The sequence below is a fragment of the Acinonyx jubatus genome, chromosome B1 (genome assembly GCF_027475565.1).
Source record: "Acinonyx jubatus isolate Ajub_Pintada_27869175 chromosome B1, VMU_Ajub_asm_v1.0, whole genome shotgun sequence".
NCBI lineage: Eukaryota > Metazoa > Chordata > Mammalia > Carnivora > Felidae > Acinonyx > Acinonyx jubatus.
In genome coordinates, this window is record NC_069382.1 from 27,574,007 (window position 1) to 27,586,797 (window position 12,791).

Sequence of the window (12,791 nt, forward strand, 5' to 3'; positions counted from 1 at the left end):
CCAAGTGAAAAATAGAGACATGGCTATTTGTAATATACTTGAAGCCTCCACCATTGATGTTTAAACTTTTTTTTAATGTTTGTTTATTTTTGAGAGAGAGAGAGAGGGACAGAACACAAGTGGGGGAGGGGCAGAGAGAGAGGGAGACACAGAATCCGAAGCAGGCTCCAGGCTCTGAGCTATCAGCACAGAGCCCAACAGGGGGCTCGAACCCACAAACCCATGACCTCAGCCAAAGTGGGACGCTCAACCAACTGAGCCACCCAGGTGCCCCACCACCACTGGTGTTTAAATAAATCTTTATAATAATTCAGACCACCTACATATTGGCAGCCTCAGTACTTCCAGGTTAGTGTCAAATTTTATGAAGAATGATCCAAGCCACTAATATAATAGCAATTCATGTCTTACCTCATGAATGAATATAATACCCTGCATACTCTTTGGTGGGAAGTATGGTGACTTCTTTTTGTTTTGTTTTTTTTTAATTTTTCAAATGTTTACTTTTGAGGGAGAGAGTGCAAGTGGGGTAGGGGCAGAGAAGAGGTAGAGAGAGAATCACAAGCAGACTGTGCTGTCAGCGCAAAGCCCAACATGGGGCCTGAACTCACGAACCCTGAGGTCATGACCTGAGCCAAAGTCAGACACTCAAACAACAGAGCCATTCAGGCACCCCATCAGAGAAATGTAATTTGCATATTTTATGAAACACTCTTCTGTCCTAACCTACTACCCCAACTCAGTATAATCACAGGATTCTAATATAGTGAATTAATGTTTTTACTATTTTATTTAATTGTGATATATAACAAAATTTGCCATTTCAACCATTTTATTTGCTTTTAATTATTATTTTCTTTTAGAGAGTGTGCAATTGGGGGAGGGGGCAGAGGGAGAGAAAGAGAGAATCTTAAACTGAGTGTGGAGCCCAATGCAGGGCTCAATCCTATGACCCTGGGATCATGATCTGAGCTGAAATCAAGAGTTGAGCACTCAACTAACTGAACCACCCAGGCGCTCCTCAACCATTTTAAAGTATATAATTTGGTGGCATTAACTACATTCATAATCTAGTACAACCATCATTACGGTTTCAAAAATTTTTCATCACCCCAAACAGAAACTTTGTACTCATGAAGCAATAACCTGCCATTCCTTCCTCCCTCCAGCTCCCAGTAATTCCTAATCTACATTCCATCTCTATGAATTTGCCCTAATTCTACATATTTTATACAAGTAGAATAATACAATATTTGTCTCTTACTGTCTGGCTTATTTCACTTAATATAATGTTTTCAAGGAACATCCATGTTGTAGCATGTATCAGAACTTTATTCTTTTTTATGTAGCAATTTAATTTTACAACTTAATTTTTCACATTATGTAATTGCTTGGGAGAGGAAAACTGAAGACAAATAAGTTTCCTTCATTCTACCATCAAATAATAATTGCCTTTCAACTCCCCTCACCTGTTACTCTATCTCAACACATGAAATAGATACCTAAATTCTCAAAATAGCCAAATTAGCAAATTTAGCTTAGAAAAGCAAATTAGTTCACATCCACACAATCAAAAGCTAAAGTAAGTATTTTGCTTATCACCTGTCCTGGATTTCCCTAGCATTAACTGTTTCTGCTCCATTAGAGCCTTTTCCCCCAGCCTTCTTAGCCTACCCAACCCTGTAAATATCTTCCCAGGTCCCTGCTTCCTTCTCAAACATTCATCCCATAAAGGAGGAATAGTCTTTTTTCCCCTACCTCATTGTAAGTTTTCCAGCAGGGGCCCTGTAATTAGACTAATAAAAGATAAATTAACAAAAGAAAGACAAACAAGTTTATTAATGAGCATCACACATACACATGGGAGTACCTGGAGATGAGTAACTCAAAGGGGTGGATAGAACTTGAGCTTATTTAGCATTTTAACAAAAGAACAATAACAAAAGAACTGACTGGCTCAGTCAGTAGAGCATGTATCTCTTGATCTCAGGGTTGTAGCTTCAGGCCCCATATTGGGTATAGAGATTACTTAAAAATGAAATCCTTGGGGCACCTGGGTGGCTCAGTTGGTTAAGTGTTCCAACTTCAGCTCAGGTTGCAGTCTCACGGTTCGTGAGTTCAAGCCCCACATCAGGCTCTGCTGGCAGCATAGAGCCCATTTTGGATTGTCTGTCCCCGCCCCCTGCTCTCCCACCCACCCCCCCCCCCCCGCCATCTCTCTCAAAAATAAAGAGATATTTAAGAAATAAAGTCCTTAAAAAAATAAAGTTGTCTCCAGTGACTAAATTTGTCCTTCTTGGTAGAGAGAGTAGGGAGAATACTTTTTTTGTTTTTTGTTTTTTTTTTTTGGAGAACACCTTTATAATTTATTTTCTACTTTTAGGCTAATAGAAGGGACGGTGTAAAGCTTTCTAATATCTGCTTCTCAATTATCTTAAGTTCAAAATAATCTTTATGCCTAAGGGGCATATTTTGTGGAGCATATTCTGCTACCCTACATTCCTCATGCTCACAAAATTTCTCCAAAAAGAAAACATATGCTATTGCCTCCATCTAGTAACTTTTACTCTGCAGGGGTTAAAATACTGGCCTTGGAGCCAGATAGAACTGGCCTGAATCTCTGCTCCATCATTTACTAGTCCTATGACCTTGAGCCAGCACTTGATCTCTCTAATCCTCATTTGTGATGGAAGGATTGTCTTAGTCAGTTTGGGTGGCTATAACAAATTACCACAGACTGGGTGACTGGCTTAAACAACAAACATTTATTTCTCCAAGTTCTGGAGGAAAGCGCAAGCTCAAGGTACCAGCAGGTGTGGTATCTGGTGAGAACCTGCTTCCTGGTTTGCTGATGGCTGCCTTTTTGCTGTGTCCTCACAAGGTTGGGGGTGGAGGGTGGGTGTGTGAGAGAGAGAAAGAAAGGAAGGACACAAACAAGCTCTCTCCTGTCTCTTGTTATAAAGTACTAATCCTATCATGAGCGCTCCACCCTCTCAACCTAATTATCTCCCAAAGGCCCCACCTCCTAATACCAGCCCATTGGGGGTTAGGTTTCAACATACAAATTGAGGAGGAGCCCATAAGGAGAGTTAAAATGAGATAATAAATATAAAGCCCTTGCCACAGTATGTGAACTATAGCAAGTAATCAGTAAATTATAGCTATTATTATTATTATTATTATTATTACTTATTAGAACCCAATTCTCCAATTAAACTCTTTTCAAAGGTCACCGATCTGGCTTTCCCAATTGCCAAACCCAATGGCATCTGTGGTAGATTGTGTAATTGTTCATAATTATTTACCTCCTCTTCCTGAACACAAGAGTGGCATGTGACTTGCTTTGGCTAATGGAATGTGAACAGTGTAAGGGTTAAATTGTATTGTAGGGCTAACCTGTAGCCTTAAGAAATAACAGCTTTGTTTTAACACTGTAGATTAAGAGATAATAGCCTTGTCCTATCAATCAAGGGAACAAAAGTTCAAGGAAAATCAACTGGATTAGTGTTTGGAGTGGGGCAAGGGCATGTCTGAACTGTTTCCACCCCCATCTGGGAACTATTTCTTTGTTCTGTTCCCAGGTGATGATAAAACGATGTGGTCAGCTATAAAAACTCTGTACCCCGGCTGTTCGAGACCACACTCTGGTCAAGAGTGTCTGTCCCGATTGGTTGGCCTTGCCTCTTATTGCAGTAAACTTTGTTGTGACTGCCACTGGTGCCTGTAGCATTCTGTTTCAGGAGTCGTGTGGAAGCAACAAACAGAATGACATATGTGACATCCAAGGAGATTTAATTAAGAGCTAGCTTTAAAAAAACACTGTCTTGCTTTCCTTTTGCCACAAGACACTACCATATTCCAGATTGGGGCACTTTGTCAACCTGATCCTGGAATGAAGATGATATGAAGCATAAGTGTGGCCCATCTGTAATAAACACGTAGCATGAATGAGGAATAAACTTGATGGTTGAAAGCCACTGAACTCCTCCCCAACCTGATACAGTGTGAGTTCACTGACACTTCTTAGCTTTTGCTCCTATAAAGCTATGAAGCTGAGTACCACCCTGTGTCCTATTGACTTCAAAACTCTTCGTAAGTGGTCAACTGGTATTCTGACACCACATCTATAGTTAGTCTCTACTTTCAACACCATCCTTTTCTGACATAGTTAGCTATCCCAATAACCCCTTGCCTGGCAGTGTCCTCACTGTCTTCCTGATAAGGGGGTATACAGATAGTATATCCATCAGATCTATCTAATGCCACTCTTTACCTTATGCTTTTGACAAGGTGGACTCCTGGACTCATTCTCATCCTTTGAATTCACTCCTTCGTTAGGAGCAATTTGTTGGATCTAATCCCTTTTGAGTACTTTAACCTGATCTCTGAGTCCTGACTAACCCCTTTCACCTCTGCCTTTGGAAGGAGCTTCTTACCTACCAGGGTGCTCAACTCTACCCAAAAGTCCCATCCCATCCACAGAAATCTATAGCCCCCTTTTTCATCCAGTCCCTTCCTCTTCATCTGAGATTCAGGCTAGTCTCCTTTAAACACATCCACAAAGCTGGGTGTTGAACCACCATTCTCTCTAGGTAACTTTCTTAAAAATAATACTTTGCCCAGACATATATCTCTATTATAAAGTCCTATCACCTCTGAAGGACCTACATCCCAACCTCAACTGCTTTCCAATATCATCTCCAGTCCCTTTGATGTAGTGCTCCAATCATCATGCCCATCACCTCATGCCATATTCTCCCCACTCAACAAATGCCATGATCTAGGTTCTACCCTAGTGCTATTTGGACACACGGATGAACAATACAAAGTTCCTACCCTAGTGGAGCTATTTTAGTGGGGAAGATGGACATACATACACACTCACAAATATATCTATATACCTGTATCTATATGTAGACATATAAAATGTGTATTTGTATATATAAATATATAAATTATGTATTTGTATAAATATACATTTGTTAGTTTATATATTCATATAAATGAAAAATATGACATAATGTTGGATAATAATATGAAGAATATGAAAGGACCAGAGGATAGGGATTGATAGAATCAGAGAAAGCACCTCAGATAAAGTGAGAATTGAGCAGAGAACTGAAGAGGAAAGGTGAATCATGGGAGGAGAGGGGGTGAAGAGAGTTTTTTTAGGTAGAGCAAACTGATGCTTTTTTTGAGGAACTGAGAGAAAGCCAGTGTGGAACAGAGCAAATCTTATAAAGCCTTGCAAGCCATTATAAGGACTTTCACTTAAGGAGTGAAGTCAAGGATGACTGCAAATCTTGGCTTTGAGTAATTGAATGAATGGTGATCCATTCAATGAGATGGGCTGCGCTGGAAAAGAAGCAAGTTTGGAGGAGGAAATTGTTGTGTTTGGCCACATTAAGCTGACAATACATATCAGACATCTAGGTAGAGTTGCGGGGTAAGAAGTTGGCTGTAGGAGTCAGCCTAGAGATAGTATTTAAAGCCATGGAACTGGATCAGGTCATCTACCAAGAAAATGCAGAGATAAGAAAAGGCCAAGCAATGAGCTTTAGGACACTCCAAGTAAGACCACCAAGGGAGCTGAGAAGAAGGTGTCAGTGAAGGAGATAGAGAACCAAGAGGGAGTGGGTATACCAGAAGGCAAGTGAAGAAATTTCGAGAAAAGAAAGGGTTGACCAAATGTCAAATACTGGTGAGAGGTCATACATGATGAAGCTTGAGAATTAACAGTTAGCAGAATTAACCATTTTATATCATCATTTCATACCATGTAGTCATTAATGACCTTCACTAGGGCAGTTTCCATAATATGGATGAATGCCTGAGAACTGAGGGAGGAGACAGAATGTCCAGACAATTCTTTTAAGGTTTTGCTAGAAATAGATGCAAAATAATAAAGCAAGAGAGGATACAAGGTCAAGGAAGGATTTGGGTTCAATGGGAGTTAAGGTACCCGAATTGTGTATGTTAATGGTTCTTATCCAATGAAGAAAGAGAAACTTATGATGCAGAGACAAAAGGAAAGTCCTCAAGTCCAAAGCCTCCTTGGACCCCTCAGTGTGGGTTGCTCATGCCCATGGTTTGCTCCATAGCTCCTAGTGCTTTCCCTATCACAGCTCTAACTACACTGTTCACTTGTCAGTTTTCCCTCCCCATAATAGGCAAACTTGGTGAATGGACAGGGCTACATTTAGGAAGAAAAGCCCATGTTTGTCTGAGGACAACAAGGAGGATGTGTACACGTTTAATGTACTTCTAATGTGTACACATAGATGAGCCTCTTTGGCAGCAGATGGCCATTCACAGAGCCAGAGACCAAAGGCCAAAGGCGCAGAACTTTTAGGCTTCAAAGCACTTTGTGCCTCCTCCCCTTCCTCCCTACTCCTCAACTGGAGCTTCTGGTTTTGAGCGGAAGGTGTCTGCTTCTTTTGTGACCCAAAGCTTCTATCTGCTCTGAGGCCTGGCTTATAGAAGGAGCATAACAAATATTTGTAGAATTTTAAACCTGTCTGTCCCATTGTTTCCTTAATTCTACTTCCCCTTTCTCTTCTCTATCATAATAGAGATCTATTGATCGATCTATCATACCTATGATGTCTGAAAAAAAATCTGATGCTCTCATCTAAATCTTTCCCCTGTTGAACATAAAATTTCATAGAACACTCACTTTAGTCAAGATCACTATGCAGCACGAAATACCACACATCCCCCTTTTGCTGAATTAATTGTTGCTACTTCTTTACCAATTACTAGTAATTGGTATGTTTGTATGTGTGGAGCTGCCTCCCTAAAAACATGTATTGTAATATCAAATCAGAAGATTGCCCCCTGCTTTCTGACAATACCAACCTAGAATCAACCTCTGCTTTCTGATACTTTCCCCAAAGTTACCCAATGGAAGTCCATATCCTATAATGGGTTCTCTGTTAGAACTCTTGCTGAGAGGCATCTGGGTGGCTCAGTTGGTTAAACAACCGACTTCAGCTCAGGTCATGATCTCATGGTTCATGAGTTTGAGCCCCACATCAGGCTCCAGCTCAGAGCCTGGAGCTTGCTTCAGATTCTGTTTCCCTCTCTCTCTCTCTGTCTCTATCCTGCTCACGCTCTCTCAAAAAATAAACATTAGGGGCGCCTGGGTGGCTCAGTCGGTTAAGCGTCCGACTTCAGCTCAGGTCACGATCTCGCGGTCTGCCAGTTCGAGCCCCGCGTCGGGCTCTGGGCTGATGGCTCAGAGCCTGGAGCCTGCTTCCGATTCTGTGTTTCCCTCTCTCTCTGCCCCTCCCCCGTTCATGCTGTGTCTCTCTCTGTCTCAAAAATAAATAAACGTTAAAAAAAAAATTAAAAAAAAGTAATAAACGTTAAAAAAATCTCTTGCTAGGGTGCTTGGGTGGCTTAGTCGGTTAAGTGTCTGACTCTTGGTTTCAGCTCACGTCATGATCTCACAGTTTCGTGGGTTCAAGCCCCATGTCCAGCTCTGCGCTGTCAGTGCAGAGCCTGCTTGCGATTTTGTCTCTGCCTGTCCCCCAGTCACGCTCTCTCTCAAATAAAAACAAAAACAAAAACAAAAAAACCTCTTGCTGAGGCATCCTATGACCCCATGTCACCCCTTCCTGCAATAAGTAACAAACCCAACTTGTCCAACAACAGGGGTTCCTTTGGTCCTTGGCTAAAAAACATCGACTCTCCTGTGTATTCCTGTAGCTTTCCGAAGTCTTTAGGCTCAGTAGCCTCCTATGTACCATTCCTTTCTCCTTCAAGCTCTCTCCCCGTGGCTTTACTCCTGCTCCATCTTTTTCCTCTGAGGTGTTGGTCCCTTATCTCCCTCAGTGTGGGCAATATTGACACTCTGGCCTCCTCTCTCTCAACATGCCTTCTCGCCTTAAGGGTTATATATGTATGTATGTGTGTGTGTGTGTGTGTGTGTACACATACAAATATGTATATACATACTGGGAGCTTTAACTATGACCTCCAAGTGTGTAATTCACAAATTTGTCTCCCTAGTCCTGACTTTTCTCCTAAACTTCATCTTTTCCATATCCAGATAAATACTGGGACCACAAATCCAAAACTTAGCATCTGCCCTCTTAAACAACTTTCTCCACCTGTTCGGATTTTATGAATGATCCATTAATGGTGTCCTATTTCTCCCAGTCCCTTATGCAGTAAACTTCAGGGCTAGTTTTGACTCTTCCCTATTCCTCAAGCCCTAAATTCAACCAGTTCACAAATCCTGTTGATTCTTCTGTTGCAAATTTTCTTGAATGCATCCCTTCCCATTCCCAATGCCACCGCCCCAATCCAAACCTTTTGTTACCTCACACAGTCTCAGCTTCATTTCTGATCTCCCACCCTACTCTCCACTTTTTTCCTGTTTTCACTTTTTTTAAATGTTTATTTTTGAAGGTGTGGGGGACAGGGGCAGAGAGAGGGAAACAGGATATGAAGTGGGCACCGCACTGATGGTAGAGAGCCTGATGTGGGGCTCAAACCATGAACCATGAGATCATGACCTGAGCCGAAGTCCGACGCTTAACCAACTGAGCCACCCAGGTGCCCTTCCCTATTTCTACTTTAATCTTCCAATCCCACTTTGATGGCATTTCCTTTCACCATTTTTAAATTATTATCACTTTTTGCAAGTAGGCTTCGTGCCTAGTGCAGAGCCCATCACAGGGCTTGAACTCACGACCCTGAAATCAAGACCTGAGCTGAGATCAAGAGTTGGATGCTTAACCGACTGAACCACCCAGGTACCCCATCACCATCTTTAATGATTCCTTATGGCTAATCTTTTCATCCATTTATCAAGGTCCTCTCCAAACAGCATGTTCTAATTCTCTACTGTCATCTTCCACCACTCTCATTCATTCAAAACTATGGGGCATTTTAGTAAACAGTGAAAATACACAGTGGAGCGTGCTCCCTGTCTTTGAACGGAGCAAAGGAAGAGATACATGGGCAAATAATGGCAATGCAACAAGTTCTAGAATAGACAAGCTTTCTTGCAATTCAAGATTGTTTTAGGAAATAAAGCTACTAGTCACAGTTCTTAAACATTGGAAATTCACATAGGGTAATTTAAGTAGAACGAAATGTATCCTATATAGGGTGGCTCACAGAAGGGCTGATGATCCAGGCTGAGGCTAAGCAGCTACAGCCATGGTGGCCAGAATGATTCAGAAATGGTCCAGTGAGTCCACCATTGCTGCCATGGGGTTCTAGCCACCATAGCTAGAAACTGACATGGGAAGGACTGGTACTGCTGCCAGCTGCCCCTTGATATTGTTGCCACAGCTGCCATCACCTACTACTGGAATGGATTCTCCTATCCCTATTTCTTTGCATCACTGATTTGAGTAGTCAGGGGTAGGTGCATCTGATTGGTCAAGCCTATATCATGTGCCGTCTCCCCAGCTGCAAGGGAGCCTGGGAAAACATGCATCTGGCATTTTCAGGTTTATATGGGGAAAATGGGCTTTGTCTCCAAGGCTCACTAAAGTTGGGATTCCCCAAACTTAAGGAATCTAGATGCTGAACAGCCAAAAGGGACAAATGTCTGCTACTACAGCTTAAAGATGAAGAATTTAAAAGGGTAATTGTTTCTGTAAAACTTTACAAAGTCTAGAGGCACCTGGGTGGCTCCATCCGTTAAGCATTGGACTTCAGCTCAGGTCATGATCTCATGGTTTGTAAGTTTGAGCCCCAGGTTGGGCTCTGTACTAACAGCACGGAGTCAGCTTGGGATTCCCTCTCTCTGTCTCTCTCCCACCTGCATGCACACACTCTCTCTCAAAATAAATATTACAAAACAAACAAAAACCTTTAAAGTCTAGGAACAAGCCAGCTCTAGCACCCAACACATTACCTTTTGACACTGCCCCAACAAATTAAATAGCATGTAAAATATATTACACAGAATACAGAAATGACTGTATATAATCATTCTTACTTTTTAAAATTTTTATTTTTTAAGTTTGGGAGAGAGAGAGAGAAAGGGAAGGAAGAAGGGAGAAGGAGCAGGGAGGGTTAAGAGAGGGGGAGAGAGAGAATCCCCAGCAGGCTCTGCACTGTTAGCATGGAGCCCGATGCAGGGCTTGAATTCACCAACCATGAGATCACGACTTGAGCGGAAATCAAGAGTCGGATGCTTAACTGAGTCACCCAGGCGCTCCCTATTTTTTACTTTTAGAGAATACAGCACATGAGGAGGGAAAGGAGCAGAGGGAAAGAGAATCCCAAGCAGGCTCCATGCTCAGCTCAGAGCCCAACATAGGGCTTGATCCCATGACTGTGGGATCATGACCTGAGATGAAATCAGGAGTAGGACACCCAACCGACTGAGCCACCCAAGTGCCCCAGTCATTCTTACCTTTAAAAAACATGGACTCTGATCTTCATTTAAGAATCAACATGCTAAAGTATTGTACCAAAGGTAATGGCAATAAGAGTATTTCAGAGTCAGGCACAATGGAAACCATCTTCCATATGTACCTCTAATAGCTCTTCATCTATATCCAGGTCAGATTCATGGAAAGGGAAAAGTTTCTTGAACACCTGAACATCCTGCCTACTAATTTTTCAAAAAAAATAAAGGATTAAAATGTTGGTCTTTTCTACTACTTTAGTGTCAAAAATCACACAGTAAGACACCTTTGCCTTCTTGCAACCAAAGTAGCTACATGATAGATCAGGAATGGTGCTGTGAAACTCGACACTGAGAATATAAAACTGCTTGATGTTAAGTGTAAAATGACACATACCAGGTGAATATGTAGTAGAAACCTACTATGTGACTATAAACCTATTATGAGACAAGGTGTTATGGGAACATGTAATACAAAACTATTAAAGAAGTCTTCACAAAGGTGGTTTAAGTCAAGCCTTATAAACTGAGTAGGTTGACAAATTCTTTACCACTCCTCCCACTGAGAGGTGAAGTCCAATTCACTTCCTCATAAATCTGGGCTGGCCTTAATGATTTGCTTAACAAACAGCACATGGCAGGTGGTGTTCTAGAACCCCAATGATTAGATCATAAGGCTTGCAGCATCTGCCTGGGAATCTTGGAACAATCTCTGAGAGTCCTGAGCATCCATGTAAGTCCATTAACGCTTAGACTGCTAAGCTGGAAAGACTACATGTCGGCACTCAGGTTTACAGTCCCAGCTAAGGCCAGCATTCCAATTGGTCATCCTTGTCTAAGTGCCAGACATGAATGAATGATGGGTTTAGACTCTCTAGACCAGCACATCTACCACTTGAGTACCAACAAATGATCTTTGTCAACACCAACAGCCATCCTTGCGAGCTCAGTCTTGCTCCAATTCTGGACCCACAAAATTGTGATACATTAGAAAAAAAAAAAAAGAAAGTTGCTATTTTAACCCACTAAGCTTTCAGGAAGTTTGTCATGCAACAATCCAGAACCAGGTCTTCAGGTATGTAAGATATAAGTCGGTAAGAATATTCTACAAAAATTATTCTACACAAAACCAACATCCACTCTTATGCTCCAAATTCAACTCTATCATTTCTCATATGTACTTTGCCCGTCTGCCTCGCTGTTACCTTCCACATGTTCTGATCTCCTCCACAATCCCAAATTCCAAACCCAAATAACTGCTTTTTTATAGACTTCAGTTTTACCAGAAAAAGGGCACTTTCTGTCTCTTATGAACTTGTATACTGCCACCTCTCCAAAGATGCTTACTTAGTGCCAATTGTCCCAATTAACTGTGCCCCCTTTCACTCACAAAAGTGCCCCATTCTAGTCAATAGGTTATATGGTTACCCTGTGGTTAACACACTGCTTTGAATTATTTTATAGAATTTTATCTCTTATTCCAAACTACATGATTACTTGAAAGCAAGTGGAGTTGATGCTTGAACAACGTGGAGTTAGGGGCACCAACACCCCATGCAGTAAAAAAAATAAACCTGTATAACTTTTGACTCCCCCAAAATGTCACTAATAGCCTGTGGTTGGCCAGAAGCCTTACTGATAACATAAATATTCAACTAACACAATATTCTGTATGTTATATGCATTATAAAAAAATAAGCTAGAGGGGCACCTGACTGGCTCCGTCGGTAGAGCATGTGACTCTGCAACTCTTGATCTTGGGGTTGTGAGTTCAAGCCCCACACTGGGCATAGAGCTCACTAAAAAAATAAGCTAGAGAAAAGGTTACTAAGAAAATCTGAAGGAAAATGCATTTACAGTACTGTAACTGTAAAAAACCCACATATAAGTGGACCCACACAATTCAAACCTGTGTTGTTCCAAGGGTCAATTGTACCCTGTCATTGTAAGTATCTACTGACTGCCTACAACGTGCCAGATACTATACAACGTGCTCTTGTGTATCTTCCACATTCCCCTGTGCTGTGTGTAATGGACACTGTTGTGCCAGATCACTCACAGGCTGGACCCACTTGGGAACTGATGAGAATGAAGACTGCAACTTGGAAAAGGTTACCTCCAAACCTGCTATAGACCCAGGGGGGAAAAAACAGTGCGAAGAACCCCTAAGATAAAAAATACATGATAGGATTGGGATGCCTGGATGGCTCAGTTGGTTAAGTATCTGACTCGTGGTTTCAGCTCAGATCACGATCTCGTGGTTCATGAGTTCAAGCCCTGCATAGAGCTCTGTGTTGACAGCACGGAGCCTGCTTGGAATCCTCTTTCTCCCTCTCTCTCTGCCCGTCTCTAGCTTATGTGCACGTGCTCTCTCTTTGAAATAAATATTTATTTAAAAAAAAGAAAACAATTTTAA